Here is an 18,208-nt window from a genome sequence, read left to right on the forward strand (position 1 = left end):
AGTGATTCTCCTGTCTCAGCCTCCTGAGTAGCTGAGATTACAGGCGCACACCACCATGCCCAGCTAATTTTTGTATTTTTAGTAGAGACAGGGTTTCACCATATTGGCCAGGCTGGTCTCAAACTCCTGACCTCAGGTGATCCACCCACCTCAGCCTCCCAAAGTGCTGGGATTACAGGCATTAGCCACTGCACCCGGCCTCCATTTTCTTTTTCTGCAAACATGTTCTCTGTTAAGTCCAGACAGTGAATCCTGAGTTTAGCCATCTAGGGATAAGTTGACATTTTTCATAACTTAGATTTTCGGGGTCTCTTCTTATCACTTTCCATCTTTGCAGCTAAAACCAGGTTGCCATTTAGGAATGGCTCTTTGCAATTTTTATTTGAATGAAAAATTTCCCATGATTCCATGTAGTTCTCCACATCTTTAACATATCAGAATTTAAAATAAACTACAGATTGCTCAGTTCAATAGATACAAAGTTTATATATGTGATGATACATAAGTCAATATATATATAAGGTTTTAGACTTAAGTAAAATATTGATTAGATGAAATAGAAATAAATTAATACAAATCTCTGCCCATGTTATGTCAGAATATACTATACTTATACATTATTACATATAAGGCCCACATATGATGTTTTATATGTAATCCTAGTACGAGTCACCATTTTGGAAATAAATCATCATTATGAACCACGATGTACATATTTTTAAACATACAAAGCCAAATTCTTGCCTGTCTGCAAGTTGAAACACATGGGCAATTAATGGTGCTTCACAAAACTGAAAAAGATCTCTTAAGGATTTATAAAAGTTTGTTAAATTTTTAGCATTTTTAGCAACACACTTCCAGACCTAAAGCCATCTGAGGCTTCTCTATTTTGCTAGTATCTGAGACATGTTAAAGCTCTATTTAGCGCTAGAAGTTTTGACCATTTGCTCTCTAGAGCCACCCCATTTGCTCTGGAGCCTGTGGAGGGTGGGCAAGGCTGCACCCTGGGGGCTGGTCCTTGCTCAGAGCCTCTCTGTAGCTTAGGGGGAGGCTGCACCTTGTTCCAAAGCAACACAGGCCTCTCTCTGCTTAACCTAAAGAGACAGGAGGTGCCAGGAGCCACAAGGCAGGGCAGTTTTATTGTGGTGATTCTGTGTTATTGACAATGCTGAGTCAGTGTGTCACTTTCAACAGGCATTTTAAATTTCCTTTGGATATTGTGATCACTCTCCCAGCAGGTCCCTCATTCCTATCCCTTCAGCTTCCATTTCTCTTTACTCTCATTGATCATGTAATAAAGCAATGGGAAATTTCCTGAAACAACTTTTATTTTTATAACCTTACTCTGTGGTGTATCTATGGACAAAGACTACTCTAAAGGAGTGGAAGCTCATTACCAGTAACGTTTTCGATGACTTTAAAACCAACTTTTCTGTGCTGAGCTGTCTGGAAGTTCCTGATGATACCGGTGACCACATTTTTCTTATCATTTTCCTATGAAGTTATTTTGAAAATTTTCCCATCCAAATGGACCAGTGGGTGGACAGGGGACACAATTACTAATAAACTATGTAATCATTTACAATATAAAGTGGGAGAACTTCAACCAAGTTTTGGCAGCTAGCTGGTAACACTCTTGGTAACATAAAAAGGTATCTTGCAGTTAAAAAAATAAGTTTTGAAATAGTAAACTCATGACGGAAATCTTAAGTTATTTAAACATTTTCCAAAGGACATAGTCATCCCAAGAGCAATAGAATTGAAATAGGAACATTGTTAATTTATGTTGGGTTAAAAATACTTTGCATATTTAATGTTAATTTTAGCTTTAGCTTTTGCTCAGAAGTTCTGCAAATACCTGAAGGGATTTCAGCTTGCTCACCACCTCTCCTACACACCCCTGTCAAACGGCATGGACTGCTATTGTTATCAGTTTTAGTAGTCGCGTTATTTTCCATGTGAAGCCAGAGTTTAGAAGCGCTGCTCTTTTACCACTTTGGATGATTCCTACACTTCCTGGGAGGGAAGGATGACAATAGTCATATTGAATTTGTGTTCTATTTTATCTCCTTTTCTTTAAAATTTTGTCACTGAAAGTGCAGAATATCTGAAACAGAATGAAACCTCACTGGAAAATACAGTCTGTTAGTGAGTGCTGGTGATACAACTTACCCCAAAGGAACAAGTTCAAATTCCGAAGTTCATACCTTGGTAAGGGTGAGATAAGTTGCCTTGCTGTAGCATGCACTGATGTCTAAGTATGCCTTAGGAGGAAATAATAATGCACATGGCGATTGTTAAAAGTACTATCTGCTCCATAGAAACCTGGTATCTTTTGCAAAGTCCGTGATACTTTGAAACACGAAAGACTGGAAGTGTCATTAGCTGGGAAGGATGAATGCAGCTGCTATTGGAAGGATAAACAGAAGGTCCAGGTGGGAGCCAATTCTCCAAGGAGCTCGCTTCTTTGGTTCTCAATGGGATGGTGGAAATAAGCTTCAGACATGAAGAAGTCTGAAGTGGGTTAAGGTTCCAGTTCTCTTCTTGAGGAGTATTCTGTCTTCCTGGTCCCAAACACAGACCATTTTATGAAAGGCCTTTACCAGGCAGCTTCTCAGCTTCTGGAGAAACATTTCCTGCCAACCGGGCTCCACCTGTAGAGATGAGACACAGCTTGGGCAGGAGCATGGACCTCCAGGGTCTGAAACTGAGCACAGAAGACCTATCTTCTTGGTAAAATACATGAAATATTCTTTTACAGTGATGACTACAACTTTAGTAGAGCCCATAAGTTTATTGAGTGCCTGCCTACTCTGTGCCAGGCCCTGCTCCAGGCCCTGAGGGTCTTAACAGTAAGACTGAGTCAGCTCATGTCCTGGATGAGCTGACATTTTATGGAGGGAGACAAACAATATGCTAGGAAACAAGAGAAAAATCAGATAAAGACAGAGATGATGGCAGATTCAGATTAGGGCAACAGAAGACACTAACAGGATTCCAAGAGACAAGAACTTGTTTCAGTTGCAGTGTAGGTAAGGTGATTCAGGAAGGCCTCTCTGTAGACGTAGATCTCATTGCAAAGGATGAGAAGAATCTAGAAATGGGAAGAACCAAAGGACAAGCATTCCTGGCAGAGAAAACAGCAGCTGCAAATATGCTGAAACCCTTTGCATTCTGAGAATAACATGATTTGGGTCACCATTGAAGAGACTGTAAATCTTTGAGCTACCTTACTTTTCTTTTAAAGGCTTGTTTTTGTGAGAAATAATTGGTCCCATCCCCACTTGATTTTGACATTAAGTGTGGCTAAGTAGAAGGACTGATTTTCCAATATTATGTCCTGCACTGCATAAAGAGAATGCTAAGTTTTCTGTTGTGTTGTTGTTTATTTTTGTTTTTTGTTCTCTTGGAGCTGCTTTTAATTAGAAATAAAACATTGCTTTAATGTTAACATCTGATTAATGTAAAGAAATATGTGTGCATGCTTTTTCTTGTTTTTCCTCTGTTCTATCCAAGATCATGAATATAGGTTTATGTTAAAAGTAGTTGTGAAAACAAATGAGCGTGTCACTAGAAGTCACACACTTTTGAGGGGTTATAATCCTTCTCTCCTAAAAGTCTATCAATAGAATCTGTTTTATTATAGAGAAGCCATCTACTTGGTTGTTTTCAATAAGTTCTGAATAATTTTCAAAATAAGGTGGCATTCTACTCTTTCTGATAAAGATAGCAAAGACACTGCTTTGAATTTCAATGTATGACAGCATTATTACTCAGACAGCCTTCATTCTTTTCTGAAGTAGCAGTTCTTTTCCTTTTTCCTAAACTGTTGTAACTGAAATATGAAGTTCCTTTCATAATAACATAGTTAAAAATATTAAAACTTTCAAAAATATTACCTAATATGTTAAAGGAAAATTTATGCTCATATTTAAATTAGAACAATGAGTCTCTGCTAAACTTATTATAGAGTCTTACTACTTATAGTAGATGGATATATATAATGTTAGAAATAAGGCAGAATTTACTTTTCAGAGCATTGCCATTTTGGGCTGTGCTTACTAAATAGCAATGAGGTGGAAGTACACGAGTAAATGGTTGTGAAATACGGGTGGTGGGCCAAGTAATTTATCTTCAAAATGTTACTCTGTCACAAGTGGCTTATCTTTTTTGCAGCCAAAGGATCTAAACTACTCTGCATGAGCAAAAGAAAATGCACAGAAAGAAACATTCCTCAAAATGAGTTTGTTTCATGTTGTTTCAGCTCAGGGTGACAAATACTGGAGCATCAAAATGGAACTAGCCAGGTATAGGAAGCTGCAAAGAGCAAAGAGTGGATGCATTTTCCCCTCTTACCGCTAGATCTGGGAGATGTGGCTTTCCTTTGAAGCTTTTCTGTACTGTGGAATTGCAGCAATTTCCTTGTGATTCTGCTTCCAAGCCTGGGCTTGTAGAAGATGGAGGCAGAAGGCAGGAAAGTTAGATGCAGAAAGGCAAAGCAGAGCCTTCGGGATTGTGGAAAGTCAGGACGATCTTCCTGCAGCAACACATCATGCAGAGACTGGTTTACTGTAACTTTCTTCATGAGAGTCTGCAGTTCCTCATACACTTGGCAACTCATTACACAATTATTCCGAAACCGCTTCTGCTGAGCTTCATGATGGCCTGATGGCTTTCAGAGCTCCCTCCCTGTGCACACTGGATCACCCTTTTTCTCCTCCTGTCCACCCTCCTTGGCCTAACCCTTAAAATGGCTCCCTGGTCATGTCTTTAGTCCTCTTTCCGAGTTCTATCAGGACTTCTATCAAATCTGCGTGGCTTCCATTTTCTGTCAAGTCCCAGACCCAGATTTTCGGTTGCCTCCTGATTGCTTCCTTTAAGAACTATCGACATCAAAGCTAATTTAGGTTAATCCAAAATTTAGGTTAATCCCCTCAAGCATAAAATTTATCTGCCTTCTCTGTTCCCAGTCATGGTGTATGCCTGCAGCCACCCATTTTTCATAGAGTTAGTTTTGACTACAACTTCTTAGTAGTGCACTGGTCACCAGAAACTATTGCTTTTGTGGCATATATATCCTAAACCTGTGAAATCATCACAGTTCCATTGCTGTCCTTCCTGCCTCTGATCCCTCACTACTGTAGTTGTTTCCTGCAGTCCCCAATACACACACACAGAGTCAGCAGATTTTCCCTCTAAAAGACAGATGTGCTTCCTTCACCCTAACAAAGTCTTCAGCACAGCCTCCAACCTCTCCCTAAGTGTGTATAAGATGAAGTCCAAACTCCCCATGTCACAGAGCCCTTCACATCCAACCCCACTTACTTCTTGCCTAAGTTCAGGTCAATAAGTACTATTGCATACCTAATGTATGCAAGGCACAGGGAAAATAAAGATGGGTAAGACACTGCTAGGAAACTTGCAGTCTGAAGGGGTAAAGAGAAGAACCGGTGATTTAAAAATAATGAGTGAAGTGCTGGGAAGAAGACACGCATCCACCCACTTTTTATACTCCACGTACACCGGACATCTCCCTGTTTCCAAAGCAGGCTGAGCCTCACATTGCATTTTGTGATTTTCCTCCCTGAAATTTCCATTCACCCTTTCCTGCATGACATTCCTGCTCCACCTTTCAGATCCTAGGGGACTTTGTCTCCTCTGCGAAGTTTTTCCTTACTTCTGCAGACCGCTGCTTGCTTCTTGCTCTAAACTTGCTAATGCATGGGATCATGCTGCTGTCACCTTGCTCATTGGAAGGCTGGACTGCCTTTTCTATGTATTCTTTGCCTTCCTCTCATTCTTTGGTACTTCGTAGATGCCCAATTTCCATTCATTGAATAAATGAATCCCTCACTTGGCTCAAGTTAAAATCAAGCATCTTACCTGGACTGATAAACATTCCAGCTCCCTGGAGCTCCTCAGTCATAAGTATATTGAGGTAGCAGGTTACCTAGATGAAGGCTTAGAAAGCAAGACCAATTATCTCCCACTCCTTCCCTGCTTTCCTTCCTTTTATTATTCTTCTAGTAGAGAGAAGAGAACCTGGAAAAGACTAGCATTTTCGAGACTGGGAATGGTGACTGGGAGGCCACAGGAGGGCTGCCTGAAGAATGTGCTGGAATGAGGGAAAGAGATTGTGTGACAAGGTTTGGGTTACCCCATCCTCCAGGGCTCATTCGAAAGCACTGTTCAGTCACTAGCGTTTTTCTACTTAATCAATGGTGAATAGCTTTCCACAGGATTTCACTTTTGCAACATCATTGGTAATGGCTATATAGTGTTCTTTAGATGACGTCTTATAATTTAACTTTAGATGATGTCTTATAATTTAATTAACTTCCCCTATTTTTGGGAAGTCAGACTGTTGTTTCTTTTGCGCATCTAAAAAAGGAGCACCTCTCAGGTCTGGCTCCCTCCTGAGGACAGAGATCTGGCTGTGCCCTTGTCTCTTGCAAGGAAATCTACATGTTGCTAGGCTGTTTTGCATCCCCAGCCTGTCCTCTGGGAATAGTAACAAGCCTGCTCACTGGCCTGGATATTCTGTCGTAGGAGTCAATTTTTTGGCTTTGTAACACATAAGTATTTCAAAAGCCACTCTTGTGGCCTTCTATTACACTATGAAAAACTGAGGGTCCACATTTGCCTTGAATGCAGACCTCCCTGCCCTGTTGGGGATATCTCTCTCATTTATCTTTGCTGTAGATCCCTGACTTACACCCTGACTTGTAATCTGGAACCACGCAGAGATTTTCAATGACAATGTGGGGAAACAGAATTTGTCTGAACTTTGGTGATTTTGAATGAGGTTTATATAATAATTAAAGCCAGGTATGATTGTTCTAGCTCCTTTTCCACCCGAACTGGGGGTGGTGCAATTAAATTCTGACACTAACGATCCAGAGCTAGCGTCAGACCCTACAATGAAGGGTTAAGTCTTCCATAAGATAGCTCTCACCTCAGAGGCCAGCAGCAAGTTCCAGGCCCCCTCAGATCCCCCACACTTCTGACTGATGAGCCCTTCAGTTTGGATAATTCACGGAATGCCTCACAGAACCCAGAAAAGCATTATACTTACTCTTACAGTTTTTGTTTGTTTGTTTGTTTTTTTGAGACGGAGTCTCGCTCTGTCACCAGGCTGTAGTGCAGTGGGACAATCTCGGCTCACTGCCATTCCGCCTCCCGGGTTCAAGTGATTTTCCCGCCCCAGCCTCCCAAGTAGCTGGGACTACAGGCACATGACACCACACCGAGCTAATTTTTGTATTTTTAGTAGAGATAAGTTTTCACCATGTTGGCCAGGATGGTCTCCATCTCTTGACTTTGTGATTCGCCCGCCTTGGCCTCCCAAAGTGCTGGGATTACAGGCGTGAGCCACTGTGCCTGGCCTCTTACAGTTTTATTATAAGGGTGTAAACCAAAAAGTGTCCGAGACAGATATCAATCAGTATAGAGGTTTATTTTGCCAAGGCCGAAGGTGCACCCAGGAAAAAGAAACACAAATCACAATAGGATCTGTGGCCTGTGCCTTTTCCAAAGAGGGTTTTGAGGACTTCAATATTTAAACGGGAAAGATTGGGTAGGAGGGGAAAGATGAAAGAGACTAGAAAGGGGAAGATAGGCAATGAGGCCAGTGGCTACATTCTTGTGAGGTTTTGATTAATGCTCATCGAATCCACATTTTACCTGTCCAAAGACAGAAGTGGGGGAAAGTCAGTTATGCATGCATCTTGCTCTTGGTAGATCTACATTTAAATCAGGTGAAGTAAGCATGTGGAATCACAGCTCTCTCAGGACAAAAAGAGGCAGTTTTTGTTTGTTTCATTTGAGTTCTCAAGCTTAACTTTTTTCTTTGGCATATCAAGTGTGGAGTCCAAAGATTTTACTTTCTTTTTACAAGGGATAAGCACAGAGCCAGAGGCAGAACTTCCATGCCCTGTCCTCAGAGAACTGCCCTCCTTGCACATCATCAGTTCACCAATCAAGAGGCTCCTCCGAGCCTTGATGCACAGAGTTTTTATTGGGGTTTTATTAAACCATTGGCCACATGATTGAACTCAATCTCCAGCTCTTCTTCCCAAAGGTTAGGTGGCTGAAAGTCCCAGCTCTCTAATACACACATGGTCTCTCTGGGACCAGCTCCCCCTCCTGAAGCTATCCAGGGACCCACCACTAATCACCTCCTTAGCATAACAAAGTTACTTCCATTACTCAGGAAATTCCAAGGAGTTTTAAAGCTCTGTGGTAAGAACTGGGGGAAAAGACCAGATAAACATATATATATATATTTGAGAGAGGATCTTGCCCTGTCGCCCAGGCCAGAGTGCAGTGGCATGTTCATAGCTCACTGTGGCTGCAAACTCATGGGCTCAAGTGATCCTCCTGCCTCAGCCTCCTCAGTAGTTGAGACTATAGGTGCACACCACTATGCCCGGCTAATTTTTGTATTGTTTGTAGATACAGGCTCTTACTATGTTGCCCAGGTGGGTCTTGAACTCCTAACCTCAAGCAATTCTCCTGCCTCAGCCTCCAGTCCTCTGTATTAGTCTGTTCTGACACTGCTATAAAGATATTACCTGAGATTGGGTAATTTATAGAGAGGAGGCTTAATTGACTCACAGTTCTGCATGGTTGGAGAGATCTGAGGAAACTTCCAATCATGGTGGAAGGTGAAGGGGAAGCAAGGTATATCTTCTCATGTGGCAGGAGAGAGACAGAGCGAGAGCGAGAGAGCACAGGGGAAACAGTCACTTTTAAAACCATCAAATCTTATGATAACCCTCTCACTATCACAAGAACAGCATGGGGGAACCCGCCCCCATGATCCAATCACCTCCCACCAGGTCCCTTCCTTGACATGTAGGGATTACAATTTGGCATGAGATTTGGGTGGGGACACAGAGCCAAACCATATCAGGGTGTGTTTCTGAGCAAGGGTTGTGATTCCAAATAATGAGATGGCTTTCTGAAGCTTGTTCTCTTTCCACTGTACCTACCACGTTTTCTCTAGTTTTTCACTACTTTGAATACCTAGTTGAAGCATATTTTTGCAGTCAAGATTTTTCTAAATTATGTTTGTTTTTGTCTTTTCTAAGGGCAGATTTGGCAGTCTTCTTGAAAGGAAGTAATGCTTATTGTGGTCAGAAGAAAGAGTGTGGCAACTCGGGTCTGAAAAAAGAGACATGAAGAAAGCTGAGGACCAATCCATTCCAAGGTTCACTGTGGAAATGGGGCCCAACCCTTAAAAGGTGTGTCCGGATATTGGTCTTTTCTTTCTCTAGGTCAGTTAACTACTGCTGCTGCTGCTACTACTACTATTGCTAGTATGCATTCTCCCTCAAATATCTTCAGATTATTATTATTATTTGTTTTTGAGACGGAGTTTTGCTCATGTCGCCCAGGCTGGAGTGCAGTGGCGCGATCTCGGCTCACTTCCCGTGTTCAAATGATTCTCCTGCCTTAGCGTCCTGAGTAGCTGGGATTACAGGTGCCCACCACCACGCCCAGCTAATTTTTGCATTTTTAGTAGAAACGGGTTTTCACCATGTTGGCCAGGCTGATCTCAAACTCCTGACCTCGTGATCCCCCCATCTCGGCCTCCCAAAGTGCTGGGATTACAGGTGTGAGCCACCGCGCCCAGCCATATTTTCAGATCTTAATGTTGATGCCCCAGCAAGATTTCCTACTAGAAAGTGTGATTGCCTATTTGGGTTTTCATCCAAATCAGTCTGATGTGAGTTGGACCCTGTACATCAGCTGCAACTCAGTCTCTGACACATTTCTGGGCAAATCAAGCCAGGAAACCACACACTGGGGTGCAGAGGGACAACCACCACCACGTCAGCCATTCACAGCATGGCTGTGGGCTTCCTGCTGTACTAAAACTGTGAAGGCAAGGGAGTACGGACTGACATCTGGGAAAGTACAGAATTGGTGACTGTCACATTATATGCAAGTGATTGTGTCAGACGTCAAAGGCAGCTGATCTTTGCCTAAAGAAGAAAGGATAGAAAGGAACAACCTTATACCATTCTCAAAAAATTTCTTAATTAGAGAAAATGATTATTACTTTTTTTCCAGAGTTGTGCTGTATTTCCCAAGCTATATGTTTTTCATCTTACCATTGCACAAGTAAAACTGAGGAAGCTGTGAATTTATTGTTGAGTTAGGAATTCAAATAATCCATGTCAAAAAAGAAGCAAGCCTGAATAAAGGAGCTGCAGGTAGAGAAGAAAAATCGCAGCTTAAAAATTCAAGGAATGAACATTGAACTCTCTGTGTATAATTAAAAATTACACCACTTAGAATACAATTACAAAAACAAATTGCACCTAAATCTTTTCTGTCCAATTATGTGATTTAATGCAGCGGCTTACAAAAAAAAATCTCTGCTCATTTTTATCTGTGTGTCAAACATTAATCCCCTAGTGGTATTTTTTAGGGTCCATTTTTACTGTTGCAGAGAAATAATTAAGGTTATTATAATTAACTTTCCCATGACTGAAAAACTCTGAGTAATGTGAGCCCCTGCTGATATATGAGACACATAATTATACAGTGTCTTTAAAAATACTGCCAATTTTAAAGTAATTTGATAATTAATGGTAAATAAAAAGTGCCTAGGAAAAATATTTCTGGGACCATTGTGGTCAAAAGTAAGTGCAACTTAGAAATTGCTAACCTTTTGCTCATAGCTTTGTTTTAAGGATATTCATGATTCAAAGAGGCTAATTCATACTAATGCTGGTAGGCATGTAAATTTCAATGCTTATATAATATTTAAAGCAACAGTACCTAGCTCCAAATGCTGGAATCTTGGAGAACCAAATGCAGCTTATATTTCCATGATTGCCATTCAGCTAAAAATGTACTATTGAAATCAGACATTCTAAGAATTGGCAGGTGTCATTCCTACACAATGCCTGTGATTCTCTTTGGTGAAAGAAACATCTGGTGATGTACTGAATTTTAAACCAGGCTGAGTCTATTGCTTGTTTTACGAAAATAACCATTAAGTTTTAAAATCTGATTTGTCTTGGAGACAAGATGCTAAAGTCTAGGCTTTATTTGGAGTCAAAATTTCCAGCCACATCAATGAGGAAAAGACCACACTAGTTGTAACTAGTCTCATCATTTGATGTGTATATTGTCTTATGAGGGAGTTGGAGGCCTATTGATTGAAAATGGGATGTTATTGAACAGAGTTACTAGGAAACAGCAGATTTGAGTTCTGGTTTCAGCTTTGTGATTCAGTTGTTGAGGGATAGTTGGACATCAGTTGGCATTGTTTAAACCTCACTTCCTCATCCTTAGAGAACATTTCTTGCATAATGACTAAATTTGGGTTGCATTTTATTATTTGGAAAAATGATACAGGTTGGAATAAAATTTCTATGTTTTTCATTTAAAATAGTAATTTTGGTACCAAAGTGCTGGGAAAGAAAGAGTATGGTCCCTTTAAATGATACTGAAGCTGGGAAGGGAAGTGCTGGGTAGAGGAGGGCGTGGTCCCTGGCTAAACCTCCACCCCCACGGACCTCGGTGAGGGTAGGCATTTCCTGCCCAAATGTTGCATTGCCCAACACCACCCTGGCCTGCCATGCCCATCCTGTGCCTATAAACACTGCCCCCCGCCCCCACCCCAGTAGGCAGATGCACAGGCAGCTGGACTTCCAGAGGAACACATCAGTGAAGGAACACACAGGCAGCTGAACGTCGAGAGGAATGCACCAATAGGCACCAGCACGCCAGCAGGCCACCAACTGGCAGAAGCAGAAGGACATGGAGTTTGGCCAGGGCAGTCAGAGGAGAGCCTGGGCCACCAAGGGCCCGACTCTAGGGGAAAACCATCTCCCTTCTGGCTCCCCCATCTGCTGAGAGCTACTTCCACTCAATGAAACCTTGCACTCATTCTCCAAGGCCACATGTGATCTGATTTTTCTGGTATGCCAACACAAGAACCCAGGGATACAGAAAGCCCTTTGTCCTTGTGATAAGGTAGAGGGTCTAACTGAGCTGACTAACACAAGCTGCCTATGGACAGCTAAACTAAAAGAGCATCCTGTAACACATGCTCAATGGGGCTTCAGGAGCTGTAAGCATTCACCCCCACACACTGCTGTGGGGTTGGAGCCCCAGAGCCTGCCCATCTGTATGCTCCCCCAGAGGTCTGAGCAGTGAAGAAGTGAGCCACACCCCATCCCATGCCATCTGAGGGGGGGAAAGGGAACTTTTCCCGTTTCAATATCAGTCTTATAAATATCTTACAGGAATACAATGTACAGTTCCATGTTGTAGGAGTGAAATATTTACAGATGACTTTGAGGTACAGAGCCATAAATGTGGAATGAGCTGTGTTAGAAGGAAACAGCCTCCCCATTGTGGGAGGCGTGGGATTGCCAGAGGCTCCAGGAGTGAGCATCCGGATGCTGGATGCATTGAAGAGGCTCAAGTACCAGATTGGGAGTCAAACAGCCTGACTTGTAAGATTTCTAAAAGGCTTAAGGGTTTATGATGGTATCTTTGAAAATTGTACAATGTTGTACAAACTAAGGTATCACTGTGAAGGAAGATGAAGACTAAAATGAAATCTTCTATTAAAAGAGCTCACCCACTACAAGTTTGAATAAAGAAATTTACCATTCTTGTAATCCTGGAGTAAAATATTTTAACTGGGCAAGGCGCAGTGGCTCACGCCTGTAATCCCAGCTCTTTGGGAGGCTGAGGTGGGTGGATCACGAGGTCAGGAGATTGAGACCATCCTGGCCAAGATAGTGAAACCCCATCTCTACTAAAAATACAAAATTAGCTGGGCGTGGTGGCGTGTGCCTGTAGTCCCAGGTACTCAGGAGGCTGAGGCAGGAGCTTGAACCCGGGAGGCGGAGATCGTGCCATTGCACTCCAGCCTGGGTAACAAGAAACTTGGTCTCAAAAAAAAAAAATGTATATATATAAGTGTCAATGCAACTTTCACTATTTATTACTTAATAGAGTTGATTTAAGATTGTAAACACAGTCATTTAAATGCTTCCTTTTTGTTTTTTTTTGAGACAGAGTCTTGCTCTGTCGCCCAGGTTGGAGTGCGGTGGTGCTATCTTGGCTCACTGCAAGCTCCGCCTCCCGGGTTCTCACCATTCTCCTGCCTCAGCCTCCCAAGTAGCTGGGACTACAGGCACCCGCCACCAGGCCTGGCTAATTTTTTTTTTTTTTTTTGATATTTTTAGTAGAGACGGGGTTTCACTGTGTTAGCCAAGATGGTCTCAATCTCCTGATCTTGTGATCCGCCTGCCTCAGCCTCCCAAAGTGCTGGGATTACAGGCGTGAGCCACCGCACCTGGCTAAATGCTTCCTTATACTTCAGATGCCTTCTCGTGTGCTCTTCATTCTTATTCTTTGGCATCTTTTGGACATTTTGGTCATTTACAGACACGTGAACAGTTATATGTCCATCTGCTAAAACGCCAAGGCAAATCTCCACATGACAATCTTTGAAGATATGATATTTGTCAAGCTGTTCTCTTTGGACTATTTAACAAGCAAAAACTTTAATTCCCTGCTGTAATTCAAATTAAGGTATTATTTCTTGAAAATCTGGGAAATAAATGAAATAATTATTTCATTTATTTATTTCTTTCAATTATTTAGAAATGAAAAATTTTATATTTTTTCAAAATAAAGATATGACAAAGGGTATACATTTTACAAGCCAAAAGTAGAACTTCGCTTATTTACAGTTTATGCCTGAGGGGGTGGATGAGGCTATATTCACATGTATAGTTTATGCTAGAATATGAGGAAGAATTGCTTACCAATCCGTGTCATAAGAGGACACTAATTGGGTTTGGATAACAGCTAGAGAAGAGAAAAAACCAAAGGCTGATATCTAAATCTCTTAAAATATTTGTTGCAAACCCAGTGCCTCTCAAATGCCCGCTCTGTGCCAGATACTGTGCCAGTATTATGGAGCCTTGAAATGATTCCACTTTTGTAGTTTGCTACGTGAGTGACATGTTTTGTTGTGAGGAGAACTTGGAGGGTTTTCCTGCTGTCTTGAGAATGTGACATCACACATTATGAGACCGCACATGTCAGCTGCTGAACTTCAAATACATAGAAACTCCAGAGTTTCCTAGATACTCTGAGAGCTTAGGCTGCACTCCACTAGCCACTTCTCTGACAAAACAAAGTAAGCCAGCTTCCAAGTGCCTTCTAGCAGTCAGAGATCTCTGCTGCGCTGGATGCCATCTCTTCTGAGAACTGCTTGTGTAAAGGTACACCTCAGTCTTTGATTAGACTCTCCTTTCCACAGAGGCCTGATTCCATCCCACTTGAGCGATTTGACTTTAATAAGTTTGAAGCTCACCCACTATGTGGCAAATGGACTTCATCTAATCGAGGGTATTCCCTGTAAGATGTGTTCACGTTTAAGCATTGTGACCCAAAAGAAAAAATATCTCTTTGAATGGCAATAAACTGAGTGATTTGTGAAATCATACCATGATCATTTATTTAACCATACAGAACAGCCAGGCACTTTACATGTATTATATTATTTGGTACTTTTATGATAATAATTATCATTCCTGTACTGGAAGGACATCTCATGGAAAACTGACATTTTTTACAACCTCTAAAAGTAGTAAGATGGTTGGGAGAAAAGTCCTGGGAATTATCACTTGGTTCACTGTAACAGAAGGACAAGGTGGCCTTGATGTACCATTTTGGCCCCACAGGGCTGGCTGGGCTGGTGTGGCTGCCTGGACCACTGCTTTGCCCTCCATCAGTGACAATGAGCCCTGGACAGAGGAAGACTGGTGGGTCAAGAACATTCAGGGCATTTGTCCCTTGCTCAGTGCTCCAGTTTAACCCACCATAAGTAGACAGGTTGAAAAAGTATACTTCTGGCCGAACGTGGTGGTGCACTCCTGTAATCCCAGCACTTTGGGAGGCTGAGGCGGGTGGATCACCTGAGGTCAGGAGTTTGAGACCAGCTTGGCCAACATGGTGAAACTCTGTCTCTACTAAAAATATAAAAAATTAGCTGAGCGTGGTGGCAGGTACCTGTAATCTCAGCTACTTGGGAGGCTAAGGCGGGAGAATCGCTTGAACCTGGGAGGTGGAGGTTGGGGTTGCAGTGAGCCGAGATTGTGCCATTGCACTCCAGCCTGGGCAACAGAGAGAGACTCAGTCAAACACACACACACACACACACACACACACACAAAAGTACACTTCCAAAAAAGGAACTTCCTTGTGACGTAAATAATCTCTGTCACCATCAGCCTCCCTATAGGCTGAATTATGACATAGGATGGAAAGTGTGGTGAGGTGATCTTTCCCTCCCCTGCTTCTATCTCAACATTTTATGACTGTATGAGCTGCAGAAAGAGCAGGTGTTAATTACCTAAGAAGAACAAAGAGAACAAAGTGCCCCACTGGCTTGTTGAGAAATGCGCAGTTACTTTCTGAGACAGTCTCAGCTTGGCTCAAACCTAATCATTTGCTAAGCCAAAGAGGCATAGGAATAGTTGAAAGTCAAAATCAGGAAATATCATCATGCAACCTCACCGAGACAAAATAGAAAGGAACAGAGCTTCTGCTGTACAATGAACAGTTGGAAAAACACAGTAACTAGATTAATAGATTAATTGCCTCCTCTTAAGGATTTTTTAATTTAATTTTTTATTGTTAGTTTTCAGTAAAAGACCCACATACTGTGGATCTAGAAACAAATGACTGTTGCATGGTAGGGCAGCAATGGAGGGATGGAGCTTTGCAGGCCTGCTGGGGAACCATCTAGTGTTGACTCAGGAATAGGGCTCGGTGGGGCCAAGTCCAGGAGCAGAAAGTGATCATGAGGAACTGGAGAGGATAGTGGAATTCAGCTCTGCGATGTCAGGAAGGTAAGTCCAATGCCCAGGTCCTGAGGCATAGGTATGAGGTATGAGGGATGAGGTACAGGCCAGAAATTCAGAGCCAAGAAGAGGAGACCAAACAAAAAGCTGACCAAAAGCACAGGGTAAGGTATTCCTGAGTCAGCCCCAACTTACAGAAGCCCTTGCACATATTAGGCACGAAGGAAATATTTGTCGGATGAATGAAGGGATGCTTGAAGAATGAGGGTCTGTGAGGTTTGCCTTTCAAGGCTCATGGGACCTGATGGTAGGATGCATTGGTCAGGATCCAAGGGTGAGTGGGAGCAGAGCGGCCAGCAAAGTGACAGGTCTGATTCCACATACAGATGGGTAAATAAGGCAAGAATCCAAGTAACTGAAAGAAACAATTATCTGAAAATTGAACACCAGGAAAGTGTGTCTGGAGAGAGGTGGAGGAAGAGGGAGATTTCATGGCATGATTTGGGGAAGAATATCCTGAGGTGGAGAGAAAGTAAGGAGTGACAATAGGACAGTAGGAGCGTAAGGCATCAGAGTAGCCAGGGCATGCAGTGTATGGGGCCTGTGGGCCAAGAAGCCAGGAAAGCTGTCTGAGCCCGAATGAGGAGAGCTCAATTTGGGCTAAGAACTTCAGACAGGGTACATGCCCATCACCGCATCATCTCATCACAATAGATGTGAGACCGGGGAAAGAAAGAGTGAGGTCTCTGAAGGGTTAGGCATGCGTTGTGGTGTAGCAGGACATTCACGTAGTCCACAATTCTCTCTGAATTATGGAAATATCATGGCATTACCAAAAAGGGAAAAAAGTGAAATTATGGCACAAAAATTTTACAACATGTGTCTACTTTCCATCTTATGGACAATAAAATATGAAACAGGATAGCATTGTAAGTGCAGTTGACCTTTGAACAACTTGGGAGTCAGGGGCGCCAAACTCCTGCACAATCAAAAATCCACACATAACTTTTGACTTTCCCCAAACTTAACTACTAATAGCTTACTGTTGACCATAAGCCTTACCAATAACATAAAAAGTTGACTAACACATATTTTGTATATCATATGTGTTAAATACTGTATTCTTACAATAAAGTATGCTACAGAAAAAGATGTTATTATTAAGAAAATCATAAGGAAGAGAAAATATATTTACTATTCATTAAGTGGAAGTGGATCACCATGAAGGTCTTCATCCTCATCATCTTATGTTGAGTAGGCTGAGAAGGAAGAGAAAGAGGAAGATTGGTCTTGCTGTTTCAGGGGCAGCAAAGTAGGAGGAAATCCACCTATAAGTGGATCCTCAAAGTTTAAAACTGTGTTGTTTAAGGGCCAACCATCAATGCAATGCAAACAACAGATCTAGTGCTATGCTAAACTCTTGAGAGTGTGACATGGAAGGAAAGTACCACATACAACTAGTAATAGGATTTTCCCCCACCTTAAAAGTTTTTGGAACAAGGAAGATGTAAATTTTTTAAAAGGAATAGTTTAAAAGCCTTCTAGATGTCGCATTTACAATGCAATTCATTGTTATAAAATACTTACTGATAACAATTGTATATCTAACATACTTTACCAACAGAAATATTTTACAGGGGTTTACATGACACATTTATCTCCTCCACTCTATAAAGCACAATCTTGTTTAAGTGAAGAATTTTGTGTCTCCATTTGGAGGACTTCTTGTGATTAGAAAATCCTTTTTGCTGGAATCATGGTGGTTGAAAAATTGTTCTTACGGTTCTGATTTTCCAAGCTTCCTTTGCACAGGCAAAAAATGTAGAGAGGAGGGGAAGAGGAAAACAGAAAGAGGAAATTTGTGTCCAAATAGTGACAATGGAAAGCTGAACATTTAGCTAACTGAAACCAACCCAATAGTCCCATAGATAGTTTCTTGCATAAACATAGAGCTTGACCCTTCTGGTCTTAAAGCTTAAACCTTACATTTGTTTAATCTGAGTTCCTTCCTCAGGAAATGACCTTCAGGTCTCTCAAAGAAAGTGTCAAAGAATTGAAACTCACCAGATCACCACATCCAGGCAATGAGATGGAGGACCCCTCATTCATCCTGATTGTACACATTGTTACATTTCTTCCCTACTTAGAAACCCCTAGTTTTAGTAGGTCAGGGAGATGGGTTTGAGACGGCTCCCATCACCTTGGCTGCAGCACCTGATTTAAAGCCTTCTTCCTTGGCAATAAAGGTCTCAGTGCTCGGCTTTCTGCTGTGCGGCAAGCAGGATGACCTAGGCCAAACCCCTGGTGTTCTGGTAACATAACCAGAAGCCTTTGCTTTGGTGGGCACACATGGTGAT

The 18,208-nt window shown here is 41.9% G+C and overlaps 2 long non-coding RNA genes across 3 annotated transcripts in view; one reads left to right on the forward strand and one right to left on the reverse strand.

Annotated features, from left to right (window-relative positions):
* Positions 1–18,208, forward strand: part of LOC129042648 (uncharacterized) — a 54,973-nt gene that overhangs the window by 28,007 nt on the left and 8,758 nt on the right. For both annotated transcript variants that reach the window (XR_008504166.1, XR_008504167.1), the window contains exon 4: positions 9,093–9,245. This is a non-coding gene — a long non-coding RNA (uncharacterized LOC129042648). The remainder of the gene's footprint in view (positions 1–9,092; positions 9,246–18,208) is intronic.
* LOC129042649 (uncharacterized) lies at positions 426–17,098 on the reverse strand. The gene is made up of 3 exons (XR_008504168.1): positions 17,047–17,098; positions 4,357–4,537; positions 426–2,654 (listed from the first exon to the last, which is right to left on the reverse strand). It is a non-coding gene; the product is annotated as an uncharacterized LOC129042649 (long non-coding RNA).

The sequence above is a fragment of the Pongo pygmaeus genome, chromosome 7 (assembly GCF_028885625.2).
Source record: "Pongo pygmaeus isolate AG05252 chromosome 7, NHGRI_mPonPyg2-v2.0_pri, whole genome shotgun sequence".
Taxonomy (NCBI): Eukaryota; Metazoa; Chordata; class Mammalia; order Primates; family Hominidae; genus Pongo; species Pongo pygmaeus.